Source organism: Brachyhypopomus gauderio, unplaced genomic scaffold (genome assembly GCF_052324685.1).
Source record: "Brachyhypopomus gauderio isolate BG-103 unplaced genomic scaffold, BGAUD_0.2 sc87, whole genome shotgun sequence".
Lineage (NCBI taxonomy): Eukaryota > Metazoa > Chordata > Actinopteri > Gymnotiformes > Hypopomidae > Brachyhypopomus > Brachyhypopomus gauderio.
The window spans coordinates 1-27,976 of record NW_027506908.1 but is presented as its reverse complement, the minus strand read 5'-3'; positions in this window follow the sequence as shown (position 1 = coordinate 27,976).

The window sequence follows — 27,976 nt, the reverse complement described above, 5'->3', positions numbered from 1 at the left end:
GAGGTGGGACCAAGTCAGTGTTTTGCAAGTCTCAAGTAAGTCCAAGTCTTTATCCTCAAGTCCCGAGTCAAGTCTCAAGCAAAGACAGTCAAGTCAAGTCAAGTCTCGAGTCAAGACAGGCAACAGTCAAGTCAAGTCCCAAGTCTGAAACTTGGAATTTCAAGTCCTTTCGAGTCTTTTTTTTTTTAACCAATGTTGCAGGTATATTTTAAATGTAAATAATAGACATGTGTTCTTTTTTAAATCTGTATTCTCCTCAAATCTTGATAAAACACGTGCAACTGAAAACACAAAGTATAAAACAAATTTAAATTACACCTCTTTATTGCACAGTTCAATTTGTTAAAATTAGCTGCAAAAATATTCATACTTTAAACTACAATTTTCCAGAAATAAATATTCTGTGAAAAAGTCATAAGTAGAACTCCATGTTCAAATAAAAAGTGCTGATATTTTCACAGTACAATACAAAGAACCATAACAGCATTTTTCCCTCTCTTCTCTTATCTGGTTTCTTGGAGAACATGTGTGTCCATATGTGAGTGACACAAGACAAACAAATATAAGAACTGAACAATGAACAGGAATCAGGAATGCAACTTTAGACATTTCAGTAAACTATTCTGCATTGCATTTGCAAAAGACCAAACTGGCCAAAAGTCTGTATGTCATTTGTGCACGATGAGGCCGTAGAATGATGTCCCCATAGCTGAAAACTCGCTCCACTTTTGTCAATATTTTTTTTTCTCGACGTAGATGTCTTCAAATACACAATCCATGCTGAGATAGAACTGGATATGATGGTGACAGAGAGAGGCTCTCTTCCCTGAGTTCAGATACAGAACCCCGGGTTGCCAACTCTCACGCATTGAGCGTGAGACACATGCATTTGACTGTCTTCACACGCTCTCACGCCACACATCCGATTTCAATCAATCAATCAAATTTTATTTATATAGCGCTTTTTACAACAGTTGTTGTCACAAAGCAGCTTTACAAGTGCCGAGTCCTAGCCCCCAGTGAGCAAGCCAAGGGCGACAGTGGCAAGGAAAAACTCCCTAGTTTTTTGCATGAGGAAGAAACCTTGAGAGGAACCAAGACTCAGGAGGGGAACCCTTCCTCCTCTGGCCGACACCGGTCACCATGACAACAACAACAATTTAAACAGAAAGAAATAAAGAAAAGGAAAAGATGTAGTAATGTCCATCATGGTGTAGGCTCATCCGGTCAGGCAGTAGGTGGCTGGCACTGGATGGATCGCTTGTCTCTCCTCATCTCATTTTTCCTCGAGCAGGCGGGCAGCCATGTGGAGAAAATAAAACAGGGAAAATTAGCTCTGTATGAGGACATATACAGGACAGATAAAATTAAACACATTTCAGGAGTGTGGCAGCAACTCCGGCATTAAGTTAAACTATTACAGCCTAGCTAAAAAGGCAGAACCAGAAGGTAACATAGGCTTGGGGGCATTCTGAGACAATGGCATCCATCCACTGCCCTGTCAACAAACTTGAGTGACCACGAGCAGTGACAGGACGACAGCACCAGCGCCCCAGTCTACCATAAAACCCTTCGTCTATAAACCCCTGGATCTGTACATTTATCTAAGGGGGGATATTAATTATCAAACGCTAAACCAAATAGGTGGGTTTTCAACCTAGACTTAAAGATTTTGACTGTGTCAGAGTCCCGTATGCAATTTGGAAGGTTGTTCCAAAGCTGGGGGGCGTTATAAGAAAAGGCTCTTCCCCCGTATTGATTTTAAAATTCTATTATTAACATATAAAGCACTGCACGGGCTTGCTCCTGAATACCTCCAGGAACTTATTTCCTACTATGAACCCCCACGTCCACTAAGATCACAGAGTGCTGGTCTTTTATTAGTTCCACAAATGAATGAGGTAACAGTAGGGGGAAGAGCCTTTTCTTATAAGGCCCCCCAGATTTCTCACGCCGAAAAAAAAAATCTAGTTTATTTACCTCTGATCCTTATCTATGATTCAATGAGTTACAAGTTCGCTCCGGCAACAACCACTGGCGATCGATCGCGATATAATACTTAATTTGTGTCCATTTTACACCCCGCCCGGTAACAATTCACGTTGTGACTCGAGTCCCCACCTCTGGTCTATACCTTTTAGATATGAAAAGGATTCTGCTGTCCATTTGGAAGAACTTGATGTGGACTCAAGCAGTAGGTGAAAAGAAAACTCTACATGACCAAACAGAATCTTACAGAATATTGCACACTAGTGTCACACCAATTACTGTTTAATGCAGACAATTTATTATGTACACATGTTGTATTCAATGTGTCTTTGATTACCTTCATCTTCTAATGCTTGTTCTGTCCTCTGCTGTTCCGTTCGAGTTGTGCTCAAAAGGTATGGGTGGAAAAATGAAAAAGACCAAGTCAGCCAAAACTCATAAAGAGTGAAAAATATAAAATGTCATTGCATCAATCATGATTCAGTAATAAAAATGTTGGTGTCCTGTATCAACCTCTCTTCAATGTCTATACCTTTTAGATATGAAAAGGATTCTGCTGTCCATTTGGAACAACCTGATGTGGACTCAAGCAGTAGGTGAAAAGAAAACTCTACATGACCAAACAGAATCTTAGAGAATATTGCACACTAGTGTCACACCAATTACTGTTTAATGCAGACAATTTATTATGTACACATGTTGTATTCATTGTGTCTTTGATTACCTTCATCTTCTAATGCTTGTTCTGTCCTCTGCTGTTCCGTTCGAGTTGTGCTCAAAAGGTATGGGTAGAAAAATGAAAAAGACCAAGTCAGCCAAAACTCATAAAGAGTGAAAAATATAAAATGTCATTGCATAAATCATGATTCAGTAATGAAAATATTGGTGTCCTGCATGACACTCTCTTCAATGTCTATACCTTTTAGATATGAAAAAGATTCTGCTGTCCATTTGAAAGAACCTGATGTGGACTTAAACAGTAGGTGAAAAGAAAACTCTACATGACCAAACAGAATCTTACAGAATATTGCACACTAGTGTCACACCAATTACTGTTTAATGCTGACAATTTATTATGTACACATGTTGTATTCAATGTGTCTTTGATTACCTTCATCTTCTAATGCTTGTTCTGTCTTCTGCTGTTCTGTTCGAGTTGTGCTCAAAAGGTAAAGGTGGAAAAATGAAAAAGACCAAGTCAGCCAAAACTCATAAAGAGTGAAGAATATAAAAAAGTCATTGCATCATTCATGATTCAGTAATAAAAATGGTGTCCTGTATCAACCTCTCTTCAATGTCTTTACCTTTTAGATATGAAAGGATTCTGCTGTCCATTTGGAAAAACCTGATGTGGACTCAAGCAGTAGGTGAAAAGAAAACTCTACATGACCAAACAGAATCTTACAGAATATTGCACAGTAGTGTCACACCAATTACTGTTTAATGCTGACAATTTATTATGTACACATGTTGTATTCAATGTGTCTTTGATTACCTTCATCTTCTAATGCTTGTTCTGTCCTCTGCTGTTCAGTTCGAGTTGTGCTCAAAAGGTATGGGTGGAAAAATTAAAAAGACCAAGTCAGACAAAACTCATAAAGAGTGAAAAATATAAAATGTCATTGCATCAATCATGATTCAGTAATAAAAATGTTGGTGTCCTGTATCGAATTCTCTTTAATGTCTTTACCTTTTACATATGAAAAGGATTCTGCTGTCCATTTGGAAGAACCTGATGTGGACTCAAGCAGTAGGTGAAAAGAAAACTCTACATGACCAAACAGAATCTTACAGAATACAGGTGCTGGTCTTTTATTAGTTCCACAAATTAATAAGGTAACAGTAGGGGGAAGAGCCTTTTCTTATAAGGCCCCCCAGATTTCTCACGCCGAAAAAAAAAATCTAGTTTATTTACCTCTGATCCTTATCTATGATTCAATGAGTTACTAGTTCGCTCTGGCACCAACCACTGGCGATCGATCGATCGCGATATAATACTTAATTTGTGTCCATTTTACACCCCGCCCGGTAACAATTCACGTTCGCTGACCCCCCCATTTGATTGGTTGTGCTGCAGCTCATGCACACACACATACACACACACACAACGTACAGAGTGTGGAAAAGCAGAGGACCGGTCTGCGTCAGAAGGACGGAAATGAAATTAATGGGGTGCACTTTATAAATATTAATATGCGTTTTAAAATTTAGATTTGGGGTAAAAAAATCAAGTCTTTGCAAGTAAACAGGTTCAAGTCCAATTCAAGTCCCAAGTTATTGGTGTAAAAGTCCAAGTCAAGTCTAAGTCTCTGAATATTTTTTCAAGTCAGGTCAAAAGTCTTAATATTAATGACTCGAGTCTGACTCGAGTCCAAGTCATGTGACTCGAGTCCCCACCTCTGATGGCAACTAAAAATATGCCCTGTTGGCTATCAGCAGTGTTGGGTAAGTTACTTTTAAAAAGTAATCCGTTACAGTTACAAGTTACCTTGTTTAAAATGTAATTGTAGTGTAACTTTTCTGATTACTTTTGAAAAGTAATGTAACTAATTACTTTTGGATTACATTTTGATTACTTTAAGGTTTAAATGAGTATTGACGCATGATCAACATTTAATTTTTGAGAACTGACAGTGTGAACCTTAAAAGAGTACTAAGCTGAGAGAGAATTGCTGACAGGCAATCACAGGAGGTCCACAAGAAGAGATGCCTGCACCAGGCATGTAAGATCAGACTACTGTCATCGGGCCATGCTCTTTTCTGCTCCTCCCCCAGGCTCTACCATTTTCACAGTTTGCGGACTAACACAAGCAGGTTCAGAAACCACTTCTTTCCCACAGCGGTCACCTTATTGAACTCTTCCCAAAGACCATTCTTTCCTTCCCCTCTATCCATACCTTACCATCCATACAAAATCTGTACAGTGTTCCTCTTCAATTCACATCTGTATAGCCCTATCTACAGTGGTATAGGATAATCTGTATGATTCCATCTGTATTTATCACATTTATTTATGCCATGCTATTTTTCTTTGCCCTGTGCATTGTACTGCCATAACTACATTACACACACATGCATTTCCCTAGGTAATTTATCTACTCTGCACATATCTATTAACCATCTTTACTTACACTAGCTGTAACTAACTGCATTGTATCTCTAAATACTGCATTCTATACAATCTGCACGTGTTGCACTTGATTAGATACCAAACTGCATTTCATTACTTCATACAAATTTAATTCAAATGTATTGCTTGTCGAACGGTAGGTCTAAGATAGGTCCAATGATAGCCTACCAATTGGGTAGGCTAGGTCGTGTCATAGACATCGACAAACGTTTTTCCAACACCAAACAGTAATAAATATTCATTTGATACCGTCTGTCATTGTCTCTAATAGTCATGTATGATTCCAGCGAATACCTGTTTAGGACTTTAAACAGCTAATTTGGTTAGCCTGTAAATCAAGCTAGCATGCTAAAGAACAAACACATTCAAGTGAATGGTAGTAGCTAGCCTAGCAGGTAGCTAACTGTGGAAACCACAGTGTGACGGTCAGCATACCTTGCTGTTAGCTCGCTTACAACCTCAATAGTGGTTGCCTTCTGATCGGAAATAAACCTCCAAACTCCGAAATTTACACAAAGGCTTGGCATAATCACAAATAGTTGCCGATGGTGGCACATGGTTCACATTTATTGACAACACGAAAACAAAACAAACGCTTCTTAAATGTCCAGTGCTTGAAGGCGTCTGTCATTGCTGCTTGAGCTGAAACTGAACCGCGCGTTTGCAAGCGGGAAACAAGCGGCAAACGGCGATGTAGGGCGCAAAGCAATAAAAATATCATTAAATATTTCGCAAAGGTTTTTGTTTATATTTTTAAAATGTAACTAAAATTATAAGATATACATGAACGAAATCATTTAACTGAATTCATGAAGTCATTTAACTGTTCATGATGCCGAAATGAACTTGATATTCATTCGATAATTTACATACATGTTATGATAATATGTATATATATTCAGATTGAGGAGAAAAAATAACGTTGATACATGGCAACTAAAAATAGGCCCTGTTGGCTATCAGGCACCGGTCAGATCAGCACTGGGCTTTTTTTTTTTTTTTTTTGTTTTTTTTTGTTTTTGTCTTTTTTTCGTTTTTTTGGTATACCTTTTTTTGTTACACTTAATCTAGCGTGGGGTTCGAACCCGGGTCTTGCTGACCCAAGTGCTTCAATGACCAGTGCCCTACCCATTAGGCCAACATAGGGCCGCTTACGGATCAAAATTCATAATATACAAAGTTAAAATACACGACATATGCGCATTGCGATTACGACGTCAGGATATCCGGCACATTTCAAATTCTGTGCATTGACATAATGTCATGAGATGGACTGAACAGCTTTTGTATAGTGGAAAGGTGATTTTGATATACACGAAGGAAGTCATTTAAATAAAGTCATGAAGTCATTTAACTGTCCAAGGTGCTGAAATGAACTTGATATTCATTGGATATTTTACGTATATATTATAAATAATGCATAGTTCGATTTTTCAGATTGAACAAAAAAAAAAAAAAAAAAAACCGGTAGTGGCAACTAAAAATGTGCCCTGTTGGCTATCAGGCACCGGTGAGGTGGGCACTGGGTATTGATCTATTGGCCCTTGTGATCCTCCTGTAACTGAGCCCGTCATTCTCATCACTGTCATTAAGAAACCTAGCGCAGCGCGTTTCCTCTCGGCTCCCTGATCCAGGGCCTCCACGCTCAATATCATTATTGAAGTTATGGGGTCACACACCCGGTGGCGGATTTGAACTCTCGTCGTTCTGCGTGACTGACCAGTGCGCTACCCATTACGCCAAGAACGGGCAATGTCAAAGGTCAAAAATTCATAATATACAAAGATAAAATATTCGAAACGTGCGCATGCGCATTGCGATTATGCCGTGACACCGCACCAACGGATAAACCTCTCAAAGAAGCCTATGTTTCAAGCACAAAGTGGACTTTTGCTTTCTTTCCATTTTATTTCACCTATAGTTATAGTTTGAAACGATTTATCGTATTAAATTACTAATTTCATCAGGCGTTTTAAGAACCCACCTTGAATTAACCTTCATTTTATGATTACTTTCATTCCATAAACCCCAGGCGCTTATTTGGATTGAAACATTAGTCCCATGACCAACACACTTTTGTATCCACACTTTTTGTAGTTTTTAAAACAGACTATTCATATATAAGGCCACTGGAAACATGTCAGCACCGGCTAAGTCTCTTTATTAAGAGCTGAGCAGATCTCTCCAAAAGCCGCCGGGCGCAGTGGCGCGTACCTGTAATCCACGTTACTTGGAGGCTGAGCTTGGAGGAGCTTGTGAGTTCGGGGCTTCTGGGCAGCACCGCGCTGTGTTGATCGGTTGTCCGCACTAAGCTCGCTGTCGATATGGTGTCCCTGAGGGAGCTTCGGGCCACCAGGTCGGAAACAGAGCAGGTCAAAGCCCCCTTACCGATCAGTAGTGGCAGCGCATCTGAGAACAGACGCTGTAGCGCAGCCCGAGCGATAAAGTGTGACCGAACCTTTTACAGCGCACCTGTCTGACTTTTGTGCTGGAACCTGCTTGACTGATTTTATGTCTAAAACTCATCTCAACGTGTTTGATTAGCTCGTTAATTTAGCATCAGAATTAAAGTGATAATTTCGTGCCAAATCTGAGGCTAACAAAAACTGTTTGGATTTTAACTGGCAGATTACGAGCAAAATGAGTTAACCACAACAGCAATGAACTCATTTTATTGCCTTGTAAAGCATATAAAATTATAAAATTGTTGTGATTTCTGGAACATTCCAAATTCGGCACGTTGATAATGCGATAGGATTCAGTGCAATGTTGATATTGATATACATGAACGAAATCATTTAACTGAATTCATGAAGTCATTTAACTGTCCATGATGCCGAAATGAACTTGATATTCATTCGATAATTTACATACATGTTATGATATGTATATATAACAGTGGCGTGCACACATAGACATCAGGTGGTGCTAAAGCACCACCAACTCTGCCCTTTATCAACGAAAGTGCCCTTTTGAAACTTCGTTTTTTTTTTTTATTATTATCATTTTACTGAGGTCGGTTTGAAATGATCTTTTGAAAACCTGAGCGATTAAAAACAATGCCCTGAAATGAGCCACCACCTCACACACCCGACCTCTCTCTTCCTTTAACACCAGATGCGCTGCAGCAGTTCAGTTCAGCGAGTGGAAGGAAGCGTCTTCAGCACAGCACACACGCTCACAGATAGACTTCTTCTCCCGTCCCCACCAGCCAGGTCACATACACATCAAGTCAAATCGTACCGTTTGCCCTCTAAGCCCAACGTGAAATCATTTTCTTGTGTTGTAAAATGTCTCATACAGCACTAAACTACTAAGCATTTTTAGCCGACTGGTCACCTGATAAACTAGTCGCACTAGCCCAAATCAATGATAGATAACGTGAGGACGACCACATACAAATAATTAAGGTAGTTTGCAAATCTATGTGTTAAGCTGAACGTCTTCTGTTGTATAGGTTTTGTTAGGCAACATAAATTACATTCATTTGTGAAAGAAGAAACGGGAAGTTCCCCATTACCTGTGAAAAATGCCCATCTGCATTCATGTAATGACAACATTCAGTAGCCTATAACTCCTTCTCCTACTTTACGGTCTTTTACTGTCTTCATTGTAGGCCTATATTGATTTACTAATTGCAAAATATATGCAACAAGGCCTGCAGTCAGTGGAGGGTAAACAGAAGTTACCTGAAGGACATGACTGTATATTGGATATGAATTAATTCAGAGGTGGGACCAAGTCAGTGTTTTGCAAGTCTCAAGTAAGTCCAAGTCTTTATCCTCAAGTCCCGAGTCAAGTCTCAAGCAAAGACAGTCAAGTCAAGTCAAGTCTCGAGTCAAGACAGGCAACAGTCAAGTCAAGTCCCAAGTCTGAAACTTGGAATTTCAAGTCCTTTCGAGTCTTTTTTTTTTTAACCAATGTTGCAGGTATATTTTAAATGTAAATAATAGACATGTGTTCTTTTTTAAATCTGTATTCTCCTCAAATCTTGATAAAACACGTGCAACTGAAAACACAAAGTATAAAACAAATTTAAATTACACCTCTTTATTGCACAGTTCAATTTGTTAAAATTAGCTGCAAAAATATTCATACTTTAAACTACAATTTTCCAGAAATAAATATTCTGTGAAAAAGTCATAAGTAGAACTCCATGTTCAAATAAAAAGTGCTGATATTTTCACAGTACAATACAAAGAACCATAACAGCATTTTTCCCTCTCTTCTCTTATCTGGTTTCTTGGAGAACATGTGTGTCCATATGTGAGTGACACAAGACAAACAAATATAAGAACTGAACAATGAACAGGAATCAGGAATGCAACTTTAGACATTTCAGTAAACTATTCTGCATTGCATTTGCAAAAGACCAAACTGGCCAAAAGTCTGTATGTCATTTGTGCACGATGAGGCCGTAGAATGATGTCCCCATAGCTGAAAACTCGCTCCACTTTTGTCAATATTTTTTTTTCTCGACGTAGATGTCTTCAAATACACAATCCATGCTGAGATAGAACTGGATATGATGGTGACAGAGAGAGGCTCTCTTCCCTGAGTTCAGATACAGAACCCCGGGTTGCCAACTCTCACGCATTGAGCGTGAGACACATGCATTTGACTGTCTTCACACGCTCTCACGCCACACATCCGATTTCAATCAATCAATCAAATTTTATTTATATAGCGCTTTTTACAACAGTTGTTGTCACAAAGCAGCTTTACAAGTGCCGAGTCCTAGCCCCCAGTGAGCAAGCCAAGGGCGACAGTGGCAAGGAAAAACTCCCTAGTTTTTTGCATGAGGAAGAAACCTTGAGAGGAACCAAGACTCAGGAGGGGAACCCTTCCTCCTCTGGCCGACACCGGTCACCATGACAACAACAACAATTTAAACAGAAAGAAATAAAGAAAAGGAAAAGATGTAGTAATGTCCATCATGGTGTAGGCTCATCCGGTCAGGCAGTAGGTGGCTGGCACTGGATGGATCGCTTGTCTCTCCTCATCTCATTTTTCCTCGAGCAGGCGGGCAGCCATGTGGAGAAAATAAAACAGGGAAAATTAGCTCTGTATGAGGACATATACAGGACAGATAAAATTAAACACATTTCAGGAGTGTGGCAGCAACTCCGGCATTAAGTTAAACTATTACAGCCTAGCTAAAAAGGCAGAACCAGAAGGTAACATAGGCTTGGGGGCATTCTGAGACAATGGCATCCATCCACTGCCCTGTCAACAAACTTGAGTGACCACGAGCAGTGACAGGACGACAGCACCAGCGCCCCAGTCTACCATAAAACCCTTCGTCTATAAACCCCTGGATCTGTACATTTATCTAAGGGGGGATATTAATTATCAAACGCTAAACCAAATAGGTGGGTTTTCAACCTAGACTTAAAGATTTTGACTGTGTCAGAGTCCCGTATGCAATTTGGAAGGTTGTTCCAAAGCTGGGGGGCGTTATAAGAAAAGGCTCTTCCCCCGTATTGATTTTAAAATTCTATTATTAACATATAAAGCACTGCACGGGCTTGCTCCTGAATACCTCCAGGAACTTATTTCCTACTATGAACCCCCACGTCCACTAAGATCACAGAGTGCTGGTCTTTTATTAGTTCCACAAATGAATGAGGTAACAGTAGGGGGAAGAGCCTTTTCTTATAAGGCCCCCCAGATTTCTCACGCCGAAAAAAAAAATCTAGTTTATTTACCTCTGATCCTTATCTATGATTCAATGAGTTACAAGTTCGCTCCGGCAACAACCACTGGCGATCGATCGCGATATAATACTTAATTTGTGTCCATTTTACACCCCGCCCGGTAACAATTCACGTTGTGACTCGAGTCCCCACCTCTGGTCTATACCTTTTAGATATGAAAAGGATTCTGCTGTCCATTTGGAAGAACTTGATGTGGACTCAAGCAGTAGGTGAAAAGAAAACTCTACATGACCAAACAGAATCTTACAGAATATTGCACACTAGTGTCACACCAATTACTGTTTAATGCAGACAATTTATTATGTACACATGTTGTATTCAATGTGTCTTTGATTACCTTCATCTTCTAATGCTTGTTCTGTCCTCTGCTGTTCCGTTCGAGTTGTGCTCAAAAGGTATGGGTGGAAAAATGAAAAAGACCAAGTCAGCCAAAACTCATAAAGAGTGAAAAATATAAAATGTCATTGCATCAATCATGATTCAGTAATAAAAATGTTGGTGTCCTGTATCAACCTCTCTTCAATGTCTATACCTTTTAGATATGAAAAGGATTCTGCTGTCCATTTGGAACAACCTGATGTGGACTCAAGCAGTAGGTGAAAAGAAAACTCTACATGACCAAACAGAATCTTAGAGAATATTGCACACTAGTGTCACACCAATTACTGTTTAATGCAGACAATTTATTATGTACACATGTTGTATTCATTGTGTCTTTGATTACCTTCATCTTCTAATGCTTGTTCTGTCCTCTGCTGTTCCGTTCGAGTTGTGCTCAAAAGGTATGGGTAGAAAAATGAAAAAGACCAAGTCAGCCAAAACTCATAAAGAGTGAAAAATATAAAATGTCATTGCATAAATCATGATTCAGTAATGAAAATATTGGTGTCCTGCATGACACTCTCTTCAATGTCTATACCTTTTAGATATGAAAAAGATTCTGCTGTCCATTTGAAAGAACCTGATGTGGACTTAAACAGTAGGTGAAAAGAAAACTCTACATGACCAAACAGAATCTTACAGAATATTGCACACTAGTGTCACACCAATTACTGTTTAATGCTGACAATTTATTATGTACACATGTTGTATTCAATGTGTCTTTGATTACCTTCATCTTCTAATGCTTGTTCTGTCTTCTGCTGTTCTGTTCGAGTTGTGCTCAAAAGGTATAGGTGGAAAAATGAAAAAGACCAAGTCAGCCAAAACTCATAAAGAGTGAAAAATATAAAAAAGTCATTGCATCAATCATGATTCAGTAATAAAAATGGTGTCCTGTATCAACCTCTCTTCAATGTCTTTACCTTTTAGATATGAAAGGATTCTGCTGTCCATTTGGAAAAACCTGATGTGGACTCAAGCAGTAGGTGAAAAGAAAACTCTACATGACCAAACAGAATCTTACAGAATATTGCACAGTAGTGTCACACCAATTACTGTTTAATGCTGACAATTTATTATGTACACATGTTGTATTCAATGTGTCTTTGATTACCTTCATCTTCTAATGCTTGTTCTGTCCTCTGCTGTTCAGTTCGAGTTGTGCTCAAAAGGTATGGGTGGAAAAATTAAAAAGACCAAGTCAGACAAAACTCATAAAGAGTGAAAAATATAAAATGTCATTGCATCAATCATGATTCAGTAATAAAAATGTTGGTGTCCTGTATCGAATTCTCTTTAATGTCTTTACCTTTTACATATGAAAAGGATTCTGCTGTCCATTTGGAAGAACCTGATGTGGACTCAAGCAGTAGGTGAAAAGAAAACTCTACATGACCAAACAGAATCTTACAGAATACAGGTGCTGGTCTTTTATTAGTTCCACAAATTAATAAGGTAACAGTAGGGGGAAGAGCCTTTTCTTATAAGGCCCCCCAGATTTCTCACGCCGAAAAAAAAAATCTAGTTTATTTACCTCTGATCCTTATCTATGATTCAATGAGTTACTAGTTCGCTCTGGCACCAACCACTGGCGATCGATCGATCGCGATATAATACTTAATTTGTGTCCATTTTACACCCCGCCCGGTAACAATTCACGTTCGCTGACCCCCCCATTTGATTGGTTGTGCTGCAGCTCATGCACACACACATACACACACACACAACGTACAGAGTGTGGAAAAGCAGAGGACCGGTCTGCGTCAGAAGGACGGAAATGAAATTAATGGGGTGCACTTTATAAATATTAATATGCGTTTTAAAATTTAGATTTGGGGTAAAAAAATCAAGTCTTTGCAAGTAAACAGGTTCAAGTCCAATTCAAGTCCCAAGTTATTGGTGTAAAAGTCCAAGTCAAGTCTAAGTCTCTGAATATTTTTTCAAGTCAGGTCAAAAGTCTTAATATTAATGACTCGAGTCTGACTCGAGTCCAAGTCATGTGACTCGAGTCCCCACCTCTGATGGCAACTAAAAATATGCCCTGTTGGCTATCAGCAGTGTTGGGTAAGTTACTTTTAAAAAGTAATCCGTTACAGTTACAAGTTACCTTGTTTAAAATGTAATTGTAGTGTAACTTTTCTGATTACTTTTGAAAAGTAATGTAACTAATTACTTTTGGATTACATTTTGATTACTTTAAGGTTTAAATGAGTATTGACGCATGATCAACATTTAATTTTTGAGAACTGACAGTGTGAACCTTAAAAGAGTACTAAGCTGAGAGAGAATTGCTGACAGGCAATCACAGGAGGTCCACAAGAAGAGATGCCTGCACCAGGCATGTAAGATCAGACTACTGTCATCGGGCCATGCTCTTTTCTGCTCCTCCCCCAGGCTCTACCATTTTCACAGTTTGCGGACTAACACAAGCAGGTTCAGAAACCACTTCTTTCCCACAGCGGTCACCTTATTGAACTCTTCCCAAAGACCATTCTTTCCTTCCCCTCTATCCATACCTTACCATCCATACAAAATCTGTACAGTGTTCCTCTTCAATTCACATCTGTATAGCCCTATCTACAGTGGTATAGGATAATCTGTATGATTCCATCTGTATTTATCACATTTATTTATGCCATGCTATTTTTCTTTGCCCTGTGCATTGTACTGCCATAACTACATTACACACACATGCATTTCCCTAGGTAATTTATCTACTCTGCACATATCTATTAACCATCTTTACTTACACTAGCTGTAACTAACTGCATTGTATCTCTAAATACTGCATTCTATACAATCTGCACGTGTTGCACTTGATTAGATACCAAACTGCATTTCATTACTTCATACAAATTTAATTCAAATGTATTGCTTGTCGAACGGTAGGTCTAAGATAGGTCCAATGATAGCCTACCAATTGGGTAGGCTAGGTCGTGTCATAGACATCGACAAACGTTTTTCCAACACCAAACAGTAATAAATATTCATTTGATACCGTCTGTCATTGTCTCTAATAGTCATGTATGATTCCAGCGAATACCTGTTTAGGACTTTAAACAGCTAATTTGGTTAGCCTGTAAATCAAGCTAGCATGCTAAAGAACAAACACATTCAAGTGAATGGTAGTAGCTAGCCTAGCAGGTAGCTAACTGTGGAAACCACAGTGTGACGGTCAGCATACCTTGCTGTTAGCTCGCTTACAACCTCAATAGTGGTTGCCTTCTGATCGGAAATAAACCTCCAAACTCCGAAATTTACACAAAGGCTTGGCATAATCACAAATAGTTGCCGATGGTGGCACATGGTTCACATTTATTGACAACACGAAAACAAAACAAACGCTTCTTAAATGTCCAGTGCTTGAAGGCGTCTGTCATTGCTGCTTGAGCTGAAACTGAACCGCGCGTTTGCAAGCGGGAAACAAGCGGCAAACGGCGATGTAGGGCGCAAAGCAATAAAAATATCATTAAATATTTCGCAAAGGTTTTTGTTTATATTTTTAAAATGTAACTAAAATTATAAGATATACATGAACGAAATCATTTAACTGAATTCATGAAGTCATTTAACTGTTCATGATGCCGAAATGAACTTGATATTCATTCGATAATTTACATACATGTTATGATAATATGTATATATATTCAGATTGAGGAGAAAAAATAACGTTGATACATGGCAACTAAAAATAGGCCCTGTTGGCTATCAGGCACCGGTCAGATCAGCACTGGGCTTTTTTTTTTTTTTTTTTGTTTTTTTTTGTTTTTGTCTTTTTTTCGTTTTTTTGGTATACCTTTTTTTGTTACACTTAATCTAGCGTGGGGTTCGAACCCGGGTCTTGCTGACCCAAGTGCTTCAATGACCAGTGCCCTACCCATTAGGCCAACATAGGGCCGCTTACGGATCAAAATTCATAATATACAAAGTTAAAATACACGACATATGCGCATTGCGATTACGACGTCAGGATATCCGGCACATTTCAAATTCTGTGCATTGACATAATGTCATGAGATGGACTGAACAGCTTTTGTATAGTGGAAAGGTGATTTTGATATACACGAAGGAAGTCATTTAAATAAAGTCATGAAGTCATTTAACTGTCCAAGGTGCTGAAATGAACTTGATATTCATTGGATATTTTACGTATATATTATAAATAATGCATAGTTCGATTTTTCAGATTGAACAAAAAAAAAAAAAAAAAAAACCGGTAGTGGCAACTAAAAATGTGCCCTGTTGGCTATCAGGCACCGGTGAGGTGGGCACTGGGTATTGATCTATTGGCCCTTGTGATCCTCCTGTAACTGAGCCCGTCATTCTCATCACTGTCATTAAGAAACCTAGCGCAGCGCGTTTCCTCTCGGCTCCCTGATCCAGGGCCTCCACGCTCAATATCATTATTGAAGTTATGGGGTCACACACCCGGTGGCGGATTTGAACTCTCGTCGTTCTGCGTGACTGACCAGTGCGCTACCCATTACGCCAAGAACGGGCAATGTCAAAGGTCAAAAATTCATAATATACAAAGATAAAATATTCGAAACGTGCGCATGCGCATTGCGATTATGCCGTGACACCGCACCAACGGATAAACCTCTCAAAGAAGCCTATGTTTCAAGCACAAAGTGGACTTTTGCTTTCTTTCCATTTTATTTCACCTATAGTTATAGTTTGAAACGATTTATCGTATTAAATTACTAATTTCATCAGGCGTTTTAAGAACCCACCTTGAATTAACCTTCATTTTATGATTACTTTCATTCCATAAACCCCAGGCGCTTATTTGGATTGAAACATTAGTCCCATGACCAACACACTTTTGTATCCACACTTTTTGTAGTTTTTAAAACAGACTATTCATATATAAGGCCACTGGAAACATGTCAGCACCGGCTAAGTCTCTTTATTAAGAGCTGAGCAGATCTCTCCAAAAGCCGCCGGGCGCAGTGGCGCGTACCTGTAATCCACGTTACTTGGAGGCTGAGCTTGGAGGAGCTTGTGAGTTCGGGGCTTCTGGGCAGCACCGCGCTGTGTTGATCGGTTGTCCGCACTAAGCTCGCTGTCGATATGGTGTCCCTGAGGGAGCTTCGGGCCACCAGGTCGGAAACAGAGCAGGTCAAAGCCCCCTTACCGATCAGTAGTGGCAGCGCATCTGAGAACAGACGCTGTAGCGCAGCCCGAGCGATAAAGTGTGACCGAACCTTTTACAGCGCACCTGTCTGACTTTTGTGCTGGAACCTGCTTGACTGATTTTATGTCTAAAACTCATCTCAACGTGTTTGATTAGCTCGTTAATTTAGCATCAGAATTAAAGTGATAATTTCGTGCCAAATCTGAGGCTAACAAAAACTGTTTGGATTTTAACTGGCAGATTACGAGCAAAATGAGTTAACCACAACAGCAATGAACTCATTTTATTGCCTTGTAAAGCATATAAAATTATAAAATTGTTGTGATTTCTGGAACATTCCAAATTCGGCACGTTGATAATGCGATAGGATTCAGTGCAATGTTGATATTGATATACATGAACGAAATCATTTAACTGAATTCATGAAGTCATTTAACTGTCCATGATGCCGAAATGAACTTGATATTCATTCGATAATTTACATACATGTTATGATATGTATATATAACAGTGGCGTGCACACATAGACATCAGGTGGTGCTAAAGCACCACCAACTCTGCCCTTTATCAACGAAAGTGCCCTTTTGAAACTTCGTTTTTTTTTTTTATTATTATCATTTTACTGAGGTCGGTTTGAAATGATCTTTTGAAAACCTGAGCGATTAAAAACAATGCCCTGAAATGAGCCACCACCTCACACACCCGACCTCTCTCTTCCTTTAACACCAGATGCGCTGCAGCAGTTCAGTTCAGCGAGTGGAAGGAAGCGTCTTCAGCACAGCACACACGCTCACAGATAGACTTCTTCTCCCGTCCCCACCAGCCAGGTCACATACACATCAAGTCAAATCGTACCGTTTGCCCTCTAAGCCCAACGTGAAATCATTTTCTTGTGTTGTAAAATGTCTCATACAGCACTAAACTACTAAGCATTTTTAGCCGACTGGTCACCTGATAAACTAGTCGCACTAGCCCAAATCAATGATAGATAACGTGAGGACGACCACATACAAATAATTAAGGTAGTTTGCAAATCTATGTGTTAAGCTGAACGTCTTCTGTTGTATAGGTTTTGTTAGGCAACATAAATTACATTCATTTGTGAAAGAAGAAACGGGAAGTTCCCCATTACCTGTGAAAAATGCCCATCTGCATTCATGTAATGACAACATTCAGTAGCCTATAACTCCTTCTCCTACTTTACGGTCTTTTACTGTCTTCATTGTAGGCCTATATTGATTTACTAATTGCAAAATATATGCAACAAGGCCTGCAGTCAGTGGAGGGTAAACAGAAGTTACCTGAAGGACATGACTGTATATTGGATATGAATTAATTCAGAGGTGGGACCAAGTCAGTGTTTTGCAAGTCTCAAGTAAGTCCAAGTCTTTATCCTCAAGTCCCGAGTCAAGTCTCAAGCAAAGACAGTCAAGTCAAGTCAAGTCTCGAGTCAAGACAGGCAACAGTCAAGTCAAGTCCCAAGTCTGAAACTTGGAATTTCAAGTCCTTTCGAGTCTTTTTTTTTTTAACCAATGTTGCAGGTATATTTTAAATGTAAATAATAGACATGTGTTCTTTTTTAAATCTGTATTCTCCTCAAATCTTGATAAAACATGTGCAACTGAAAACACAAAGTATAAAACAAATTTAAATTACACCTCTTTATTGCACAGTTCAATTTGTTAAAATTAGCTGCAAAAATATTCATACTTTAAACTACAATTTTCCAGAAATAAATATTCTGTGAAAAAGTCATAAGTAGAACTCCATGTTCAAATAAAAAGTGCTGATATTTTCACAGTACAATACAAAGAACCATAACAGCATTTTCCCTCTCTTCTCTTATCTGGTTTCTTGGAGAACATGTGTGTCCATATGTGAGTGACACAAGACAAACAAATATAAGAACTGAACAATGAACAGGAATCAGGAATGCAACTTTAGACATTTCAGTAAACTATTCTGCATTGCATTTGCAAAAGACCAAACTGGCCAAAAGTCTGTATGTCATTTGTGCACGATGAGGCCGTAGAATGATGTCCCCATAGCTGAAAACTCGCTCCACTTTTGTCAATATTTTTTTTTCTCGACGTAGATGTCTTCAAATACACAATCCATGCTGAGATAGAACTGGATATGATGGTGACAGAGAGAGGCTCTCTTCCCTGAGTTCAGATACAGAACCCCGGGTTGCCACCTCTCACGCATTGAGCGTGAGACACACGCATTTGACTGTCTTCACACGCTCTCACGCCACACATCCGATTTCAATCAATCAATCAAATTTTATTTATATAGCACTTTTTACAACAGTTGTTGTCACAAAGCAGCTTTACAAGTGCCGAGTCCTAGCCCCCAGTGAGCAAGCCAAGGGCGACAGTGGCAAGGAAAAACTCCCTAGTTTTTTGCATGAGGAAGAAACCTTGAGAGGAACCAAGACTCAGGAGGGGAACCCATCCTCCTCTGGCCGACACCGGTCACCATGACAACAACAACAATTTAAACAGAAAGAAATAAAGAAAAGGAAAAGATGTAGTAATGTCCATCATGGTGTAGGCTCATCCGGTCAGGCAGTAGGTGGCTGGCACTGGATGGATCGCTTGTCTCTCCTCATCTCATTTTTCCTCGAGCAGGCGGGCAGCCATGTGGAGAAAATAAAACAGGGAAAATTAGCTCTGTATGAGGACATATACAGGACAGATAAAATTAAACACATTTCAGGAGTGTGGCAGCAACTCCGGCATTAAGTTAAACTATTACAGCCTAGCTAAAAAGGCAGAACCAGAAGGTAACATAGGCTTGGGGGCATTCTGAGACAATGGCATCCATCCACTGCCCTGTCAACAAACTTGAGTGACCACGAGCAGTGACAGGACGACAGCACCAGCGCCCCAGTCTACCATAAAACCCTTCGTCTATAAACCCCTGGATCTGTACATTTATCTAAGGGGGGATATTAATTATCAAACGCTAAACCAAATAGGTGGGTTTTCAACCTAGACTTAAAGATTTTGACTGTGTCAGAGTCCCGTATGCAATTTGGAAGGTTGTTCCAAAGCTGGGGGGCGTTATAAGAAAAGGCTCTTCCCCCGTATTGATTTTAAAATTCTATTATTAACATATAAAGCACTGCACGGGCTTGCTCCTGAATACCTCCAGGAACTTATTTCCTACTATGAACCCCCACGTCCACTAAGATCACAGAGTGCTGGTCTTTTATTAGTTCCACAAATGAATGAGGTAACAGTAGGGGGAAGAGCCTTTTCTTATAAGGCCCCCCAGATTTCTCACGCCGAAAAAAAAAATCTAGTTTATTTACCTCTGATCCTTATCTATGATTCAATGAGTTACAAGTTCGCTCCGGCAACAACCACTGGCGATCGATCGCGATATAATACTTAATTTGTGTCCATTTTACACCCCGCCCGGGTAACAATTCACGTTGTGACTCGAGTCCCCACCTCTGGTCTATACCTTTTAGATATGAAAAGGATTCTGCTGTCCATTTGGAAGAACTTGATGTGGACTCAAGCAGTAGGTGAAAAGAAAACTCTACATGACCAAACAGAATCTTACAGAATATTGCACACTAGTGTCACACCAATTACTGTTTAATGCAGACAATTTATTATGTACACATGTTGTATTCAATGTGTCTTTGATTACCTTCATCTTCTAATGCTTGTTCTGTCCTCTGCTGTTCCGTTCGAGTTGTGCTCAAAAGGTATGGGTGGAAAAATGAAAAAGACCAAGTCAGCCAAAACTCATAAAGAGTGAAAAATATAAAATGTCATTGCATCAATCATGATTCAGTAATAAAAATGTTGGTGTCCTGTATCAACCTCTCTTCAATGTCTATACCTTTTAGATATGAAAAGGATTCTGCTGTCCATTTGGAACAACCTGATGTGGACTCAAGCAGTAGGTGAAAAGAAAACTCTACATGACCAAACAGAATCTTAGAGAATATTGCACACTAGTGTCACACCAATTACTGTTTAATGCAGACAATTTATTATGTACACATGTTGTATTCATTGTGTCTTTGATTACCTTCATCTTCTAATGCTTGTTCTGTCCTCTGCTGTTCCGTTCGAGTTGTGCTCAAAAGGTATGGGTAGAAAAATGAAAAAGACCAAGTCAGCCAAAACTCATAAAGAGTGAAAAATATAAAATGTCATTGCATAAATCATGATTCAGTAATGAAAATATTGGTGTCCTGCATGACACTCTCTTCAATGTCTATACCTTTTAGATATGAAAAAGATTCTGCTGTCCATTTGAAAGAACCTGATGTGGACTTAAACAGTAGGTGAAAAGAAAACTCTACATGACCAAACAGAATCTTACAGAATATTGCACACTAGTGTCACACCAATTACTGTTTAATGCTGACAATTTATTATGTACACATGTTGTATTCAATGTGTCTTTGATTACCTTCATCTTCTAATGCTTGTTCTGTCTTCTGCTGTTTGTTCGAGTTGTGCTCAAAAGGTATAGGTGGAAAAATGAAAAAGACCAAGTCAGCCAAAACTCATAAAGAGTGAAAAATATAAAAAAGTCATTGCATCAATCATGATTCAGTAATAAAAATGGTGTCCTGTATCAACCTCTCTTCAATGTCTTTACCTTTTAGATATGAAAGGATTCTGCTGTCCATTTGGAAAAACCTGATGTGGACTCAAGCAGTAGGTGAAAAGAAAACTCTACATGACCAAACAGAATCTTACAGAATATTGCACAGTAGTGTCACACCAATTACTGTTTAATGCTGACAATTTATTATGTACACATGTTGTATTCAATGTGTCTTTGATTACCTTCATCTTCTAATGCTTGTTCTGTCCTCTGCTGTTCAGTTCGAGTTGTGCTCAAAAGGTATGGGTGGAAAAATTAAAAAGACCAAGTCAGACAAAACTCATAAAGAGTGAAAAATATAAAATGTCATTGCATCAATCATGATTCAGTAATAAAAATGTTGGTGTCCTGTATCGAATTCTCTTTAATGTCTTTACCTTTTACATATGAAAAGGATTCTGCTGTCCATTTGGAAGAACCTGATGTGGACTCAAGCAGTAGGTGAAAAGAAAACTCTACATGACCAAACAGAATCTTACAGAATACAGGTGCTGGTCTTTTATTAGTTCCACAAATTAATAAGGTAACAGTAGGGGGAAGAGCCTTTTCTTATAAGGGCCCCCCAGATTTCTCACGCCGAAAAAAAAAATCTAGTTTATTTACCTCTGATCCTTATCTATGATTCAATGAGTTACTAGTTCGCTCTGGCACCAACCACTGGCGATCGATCGATCGCGATATAATACTTAATTTGTGTCCATTTTACACCCCGCCCGGTAACAATTCACGTTCGCTGACCCCCCCATTTGATTGGTTGTGCTGCAGCTCATGCACACACACATACACACACACACAACGTACAGAGTGTGGAAAAGCAGAGGACCGGTCTGCGTCAGAAGGACGGAAATGAAATTAATGGGGTGCACTTTATAAATATTAATATGCGTTTTAAAATTTAGATTTGGGGTAAAAAAATCAAGTCTTTGCAAGTAAACAGGTTCAAGTCCAATTCAAGTCCAAGTTATTGGTGTAAAAGTCCAAGTCAAGTCTAAGTCTCTGAATATTTTTTCAAGTCAGGTCAAAAGTCTTAATATTAATGACTCGAGTCTGACTCGAGTCCAAGTCATGTGACTCGAGTCCCCACCTCTGATGGCAACTAAAAATATGCCCTGTTGGCTATCAGCAGTGTTGGGTAAGTTACTTTTAAAAAGTAATCCGTTACAGTTACAAGTTACCTTGTTTAAAATGTAATTGTAGTGTAACTTTTCTGATTACTTTTGAAAAGTAATGTAACTAATTACTTTTGGATTACATTTTGATTACTTTAAGGTTTAAATGAGTATTGACGCATGATCAACATTTAATTTTTGAGAACTGACAGTGTGAACCTTAAAAGAGTACTAAGCTGAGAGAGAATTGCTGACAGGCAATCACAGGAGGTCCACAAGAAGAGATGCCTGCACCAGGCATGTAAGATCAGACTACTGTCATCGGGCCATGCTCTTTTCTGCTCCTCCCCCAGGCTCTACCATTTTCACAGTTGCGGACTAACACAAGCAGGTTCAGAAACCACTTCTTTCCCACAGCGGTCACCTTATTGAACTCTTCCCAAAGACCATTCTTTCCTTCCCCTCTATCCATACCTTACCATCCATACAAAATCTGTACAGTGTTCCTCTTCAATTCACATCTGTATAGCCCTATCTACAGTGGTATAGGATAATCTGTATGATTCCATCTGTATTTATCACATTTATTTATGCCATGCTATTTTTCTTTGCCCTGTGCATTGTACTGCCATAACTACATCACACACACATGCATTTCCCTAGGTAATTTATCTACTCTGCACATATCTATTAACCATCTTTACTTACACTAGCTGTAACTAACTGCATTGTATCTCTAAATACTGCATTCTATACAATCTGCACGTGTTGCACTTGATTAGATACCAAACTGCATTTCATTACTTCATACAAATTTAATTCAAATGTATTGCTTGTCGAACGGTAGGTCTAAGATAGGTCCATGATAGCCTACCAATTGGGGTAGGCTAGGTCGTGTCATAGACATCGACAAACGTTTTTCCAACACCAAACAGTAATAAATATTCATTTGATACCGTCTGTCATTGTCTCTAATAGTCATGTATGATTCCAGCGAATACCTGTTTAGGACTTTAAACAGCTAATTTGGTTAGCCTGTAAATCAAGCTAGCATGCTAAAGAACAAACACATTCAAGTGAATGGTAGTAGCTAGCCTAGCAGGTAGCTAACTGTGGAAACCACAGTGTGACGGTCAGCATACCTTGCTGTTAGCTCGCTTACAACCTCAATAGTGGTTGCCTTCTGATCGGAAATAACCCTCCAAACTCCGAAATTTACACAAAGGCTTGGCATAATCACAAATAGTTGCCGATGGTGGCACATGGTTCACATTTATTGACAACACGAAAACAAAACAAACGCTTCTTAAATGTCCAGTGCTTGAAGGCGGTCTGTCATTGCTGCTTGAGCTGAAACTGAACCGCGCGTTTGCAAGCGGGAAACAAGCGGCAAACGGCGATGTAGGGCGCAAAGCAATAAAAATATCATTAAATATTTCGCAAAGGTTTTTGTTATATTTTTAAAATGTAACTAAAATTATAAGATATACATGAACGAAATCATTTAACTGAATTCATGAAGTCATTTAACTGTTCATGATGCCGAAATGAACTTGATATTCATTCGATAATTTACATACATGTTATGATAATATGTATATATATTCAGATTGAGGAGAAAAAATAACGTTGATACATGGCAACTAAAAATAGGCCTGTTGGCTATCAGGCACCGGTCAGATCAGCACTGGGCTTTTTTTTTTTTTTTTTTTTTTTTTGTTTTTTTTTTGTTTTTGTCTTTTTTTCGTTTTTTTGGTATACCTTTTTTTGTTACACTTAATCTAGCGTGGGGTTCGAACCCGGGTCTTGCTGACCCAAGTGCTTCAATGACCAGTGCCCTACCCATTAGGCCAACATAGGGCCGCTTACGGATCAAAATTCATAATATACAAAGTTAAAATACACGACATATGCGCATTGCGATTACGACGTCAGGATATCCGGCACATTTCAAATTCTGTGCATTGACATAATGTCATGAGATGGACTGAACAGCTTTTGTATAGTGGAAAGGTGATTTTGATATCACGAAGGAAGTCATTTAAATAAAGTCATGAAGTCATTTAACTGTCCAAGGTGCTGAAATGAACTTGATATTCATTGGATATTTTACGTATATATTATAAATAATGCATAGTTCGATTTTTCAGATTGAACAAAAAAAAAAAAAAAAAAAACCGGTAGTGGCAACTAAAAATGTGCCCTGTTGGCTATCAGGCACCGGTGAGGTGGGCACTGGGTATTGATCTATTGGCCCTTGTGATCCTCCTGTAACTGAGCCCGTCATTCTCATCACTGTCATTAAGAAACCTAGCGCAGCGCGTTTCCTCTCGGCTCCCTGATCCAGGGCCTCCACGCTCAATATCATTATTGAAGTTATGGGGTCACACACCCGGTGGCGGATTTGAACTCTCGTCGTTCTGCGTGACTGACCAGTGCGCTACCCATTACGCCAAGAACGGGCAATGTCAAAGGTCAAAAATTCATAATATACAAAGATAAAATATTCGAAACGTGCGCATGCGCATTGCGATTATGCCGTGACACCGCACCAACGGATAAACCTCTCAAAGAAGCCTATGTTTCAAGCACAAAGTGGACTTTTGCTTTCTTTCCATTTTATTTCACCTATAGTTATAGTTTGAAACGATTTATCGTATTAAATTACTAATTTCATCAGGCGTTTTAAGAACCCACCTTGAATTAACCTTCATTTTATGATTACTTTCATTCCATAAACCCCAGGCGCTTATTTGGATTGAAACATTAGTCCCATGACCAACACACTTTTGTATCCACACTTTTTGTAGTTTTTAAAACAGACTATTCATATATAAGGCCACTGGAAACATGTCAGCACCGGCTAAGTCTCTTTATTAAGAGCTGAGCAGATCTCTCCAAAAGCCGCCGGGCGCAGTGGCGCGTACCTGTAATCCACGTTACTTGGAGGCTGAGCTTGGAGGAGCTTGTGAGTTCGGGGCTTCTGGGCAGCACCGCGCTGTGTTGATCGGTTGTCCGCACTAAGCTCGCTGTCGATATGGTGTCCCTGAGGGAGCTTCGGGCCACCAGGTCGGAAACAGAGCAGGTCAAAGCCCCCTTACCGATCAGTAGTGGCAGCGCATCTGAGAACAGACGCTGTAGCGCAGCCCGAGCGATAAAGTGTGACCGAACCTTTTACAGCGCACCTGTCTGACTTTTGTGCTGGAACCTGCTTGACTGATTTTATGTCTAAAACTCATCTCAACGTGTTTGATTAGCTCGTTAATTTAGCATCAGAATTAAAGTGATAATTTCGTGCCAAATCTGAGGCTAACAACAACTGTTTGGATTTTAACTGGCAGATTACGAGCAAAATGAGTTAACCACAACAGCAATGAACTCATTTTATTGCCTTGTAAAGCATATAAAATTATAAAATTGTTGTGATTTCTGGAACATTCCAAATTCGGCACGTTGATAATGCGATAGGATTCAGTGCAATGTTGATATTGATATACATGAACGAAATCATTTAACTGAATTCATGAAGTCATTTAACTGTCCATGATGCCGAAATGAACTTGATATTCATTCGATAATTTACATACATGTTATGATATGTATATATAACAGTGGCGTGCACACATAGACATCAGGTGGTGCTAAAGCACCACCAACTCTGCCCTTTATCAACGAAAGTGCCCTTTTGAAACTTCGTTTTTTTTTTTTTATTATTATCATTTTACTGAGGTCGGTTTGAAATGATCTTTTGAAAACCTGAGCGATTAAAAACAATGCCCTGAAATGAGCCACCACCTCACACACCCGACCTCTCTCTTCCTTTAACACCAGATGCGCTGCAGCAGTTCAGTTCAGCGAGTGGAAGGAAGCGTCTTCAGCACAGCACACACGCTCACAGATAGACTTCTTCTCCCGTCCCCACCAGCCAGGTCACATACACATCCAGTCAAATCGTACCGTTGCCCTCTAAGCCCAACGTGAAATCATTTTCTTGTGTTGTAAAATGTCTCATACAGCACTAAACTACTAAGCATTTTTAGCCGACTGGTCACCTGATAAACTAGTCGCACTAGCCCAAATCAATGATAGATACGTGAGGACGACCACATACAAATATTAAGGTAGTTTGCAAATCTTGTGTTAAGCTGAACGTCTTCTGTTGTATAGGTTTTGTTAGGCAACATAAATTACATTCATTTGTGAAAGAAGAAACGGGAAGTTCCCCATTACCTGTGAAAAAATGCCCATCTGCATTCATGTAATGACAACATTCAGTAGCCTATAACTCCTTCTCCTACTTTACGGTCTTTTACTGTCTTCATTGTAGGCCTATATTGATTTACTAATTGCAAAATATATGCAACAAGGCCTGCAGTCCAGTGGAGGGTAAACAGAAGTTACCTGAAGGACATGACTGTATATTGGATATGAATTAATTCAGAGGTGGGACCAAGTCAGTGTTTTGCAAGTCTCAAGTAAGTCCAAGTCTTTATCCTCAAGTCCCGAGTCAAGTCTCAAGCAAAGACAGTCAAGTCAAGTCAAGTCTCGAGTCAAGACAGGGCAACAGTCAAGTCAAGTCCCAAGTCTGAAACTTGGAATTTCAAGTCCTTTCGAGTCTTTTTTTTTTTAACCAATGTTGCAGGTATATTTTAAATGTAAATAATAGACATGTGTTCTTTTTTAAATCTGTATTCTCCTCAACTCTTGATAAAACATGTGCAACTGAAAAACACAAAGTATAAAACAAATTTAAATTACACCTCTTTATTGCACAGTTCAATTTGTTAAAATTAGCTGCAAAAATATTCATACTTTAAACTACAATTTTCCAGAAATAAATATTCTGTGAAAAAGTCATAAGTAGAACTCCATGTTCAAATAAAAGTGCTGATATTTTCACAGTACAATACAAGAACCATAACAGCATTTTCCCTCTCTTCTCTTATCTGGTTTCTTGGAGAACATGTGTGTCCATATGTGAGTGACACAAGACAAACAAATATAAGAACTGAACAATGAACAGGAATCAGGAATGCAACTTTAGACATTTCAGTAAACTATTCTGCATTGCATTTGCAAAAGACCAAACTGGCCAAAGTCTGTATGTCATTTGTGCACGATGAGGCCGTAGAATGATGTCCCCATAGCTGAAAACTCGCTCCACTTTTGTCAATATTTTTTTTTCTCGACGTAGATGTCTTCAAATACACAATCCATGCTGAGATAGAACTGGATATGATGGTGACAGAGAGAGGCTCTCTTCCCTGAGTTCAGATACAGAACCCCGGGTTGCCCACCTCTCACGCATTGAGCGTGAGACACACGCATTTGACTGTCTTCACACGCTCTCACGCCACACATCCGATTTCAATCAATCAATCAAATTTTATTTATATAGCACTTTTTACAACAGTTGTTGTCACAAAGCAGCTTTACAAGTGCCGAGTCCTAGCCCCCAGTGAGCAAGCCAAGGGCGACAGTGGCAAGGAAAAACTCCCTAGTTTTTTTGCATGAGGAAGAAACCTTGAGAGGAACCAAGACTCAGGAGGGGAACCCATCCTCCTCTGGCCGACACCGGTCACCATGACAACAACAACAATTAAACAGAAAGAAATAAAGAAAAGGAAAAGATGTAGTACTGTCCATCATGGTGTAGGGCTCATCCGGTCAGGCAGTAGGTGGCTGGCACTGGATGGATCGCTTGTCTCTCCTCATCTCATTTTTCCTCGAGCAGGCGGGCAGCCATGTGGAGAAAATAAAACAGGGAAAATTAGCTCTGTATGAGGACATATACAGGACAGATAAAATTAAACACATTTCAGGAGTGTGGCAGCAACTCCGGCATTAAGTTAAACTATTACAGCCTAGCTAA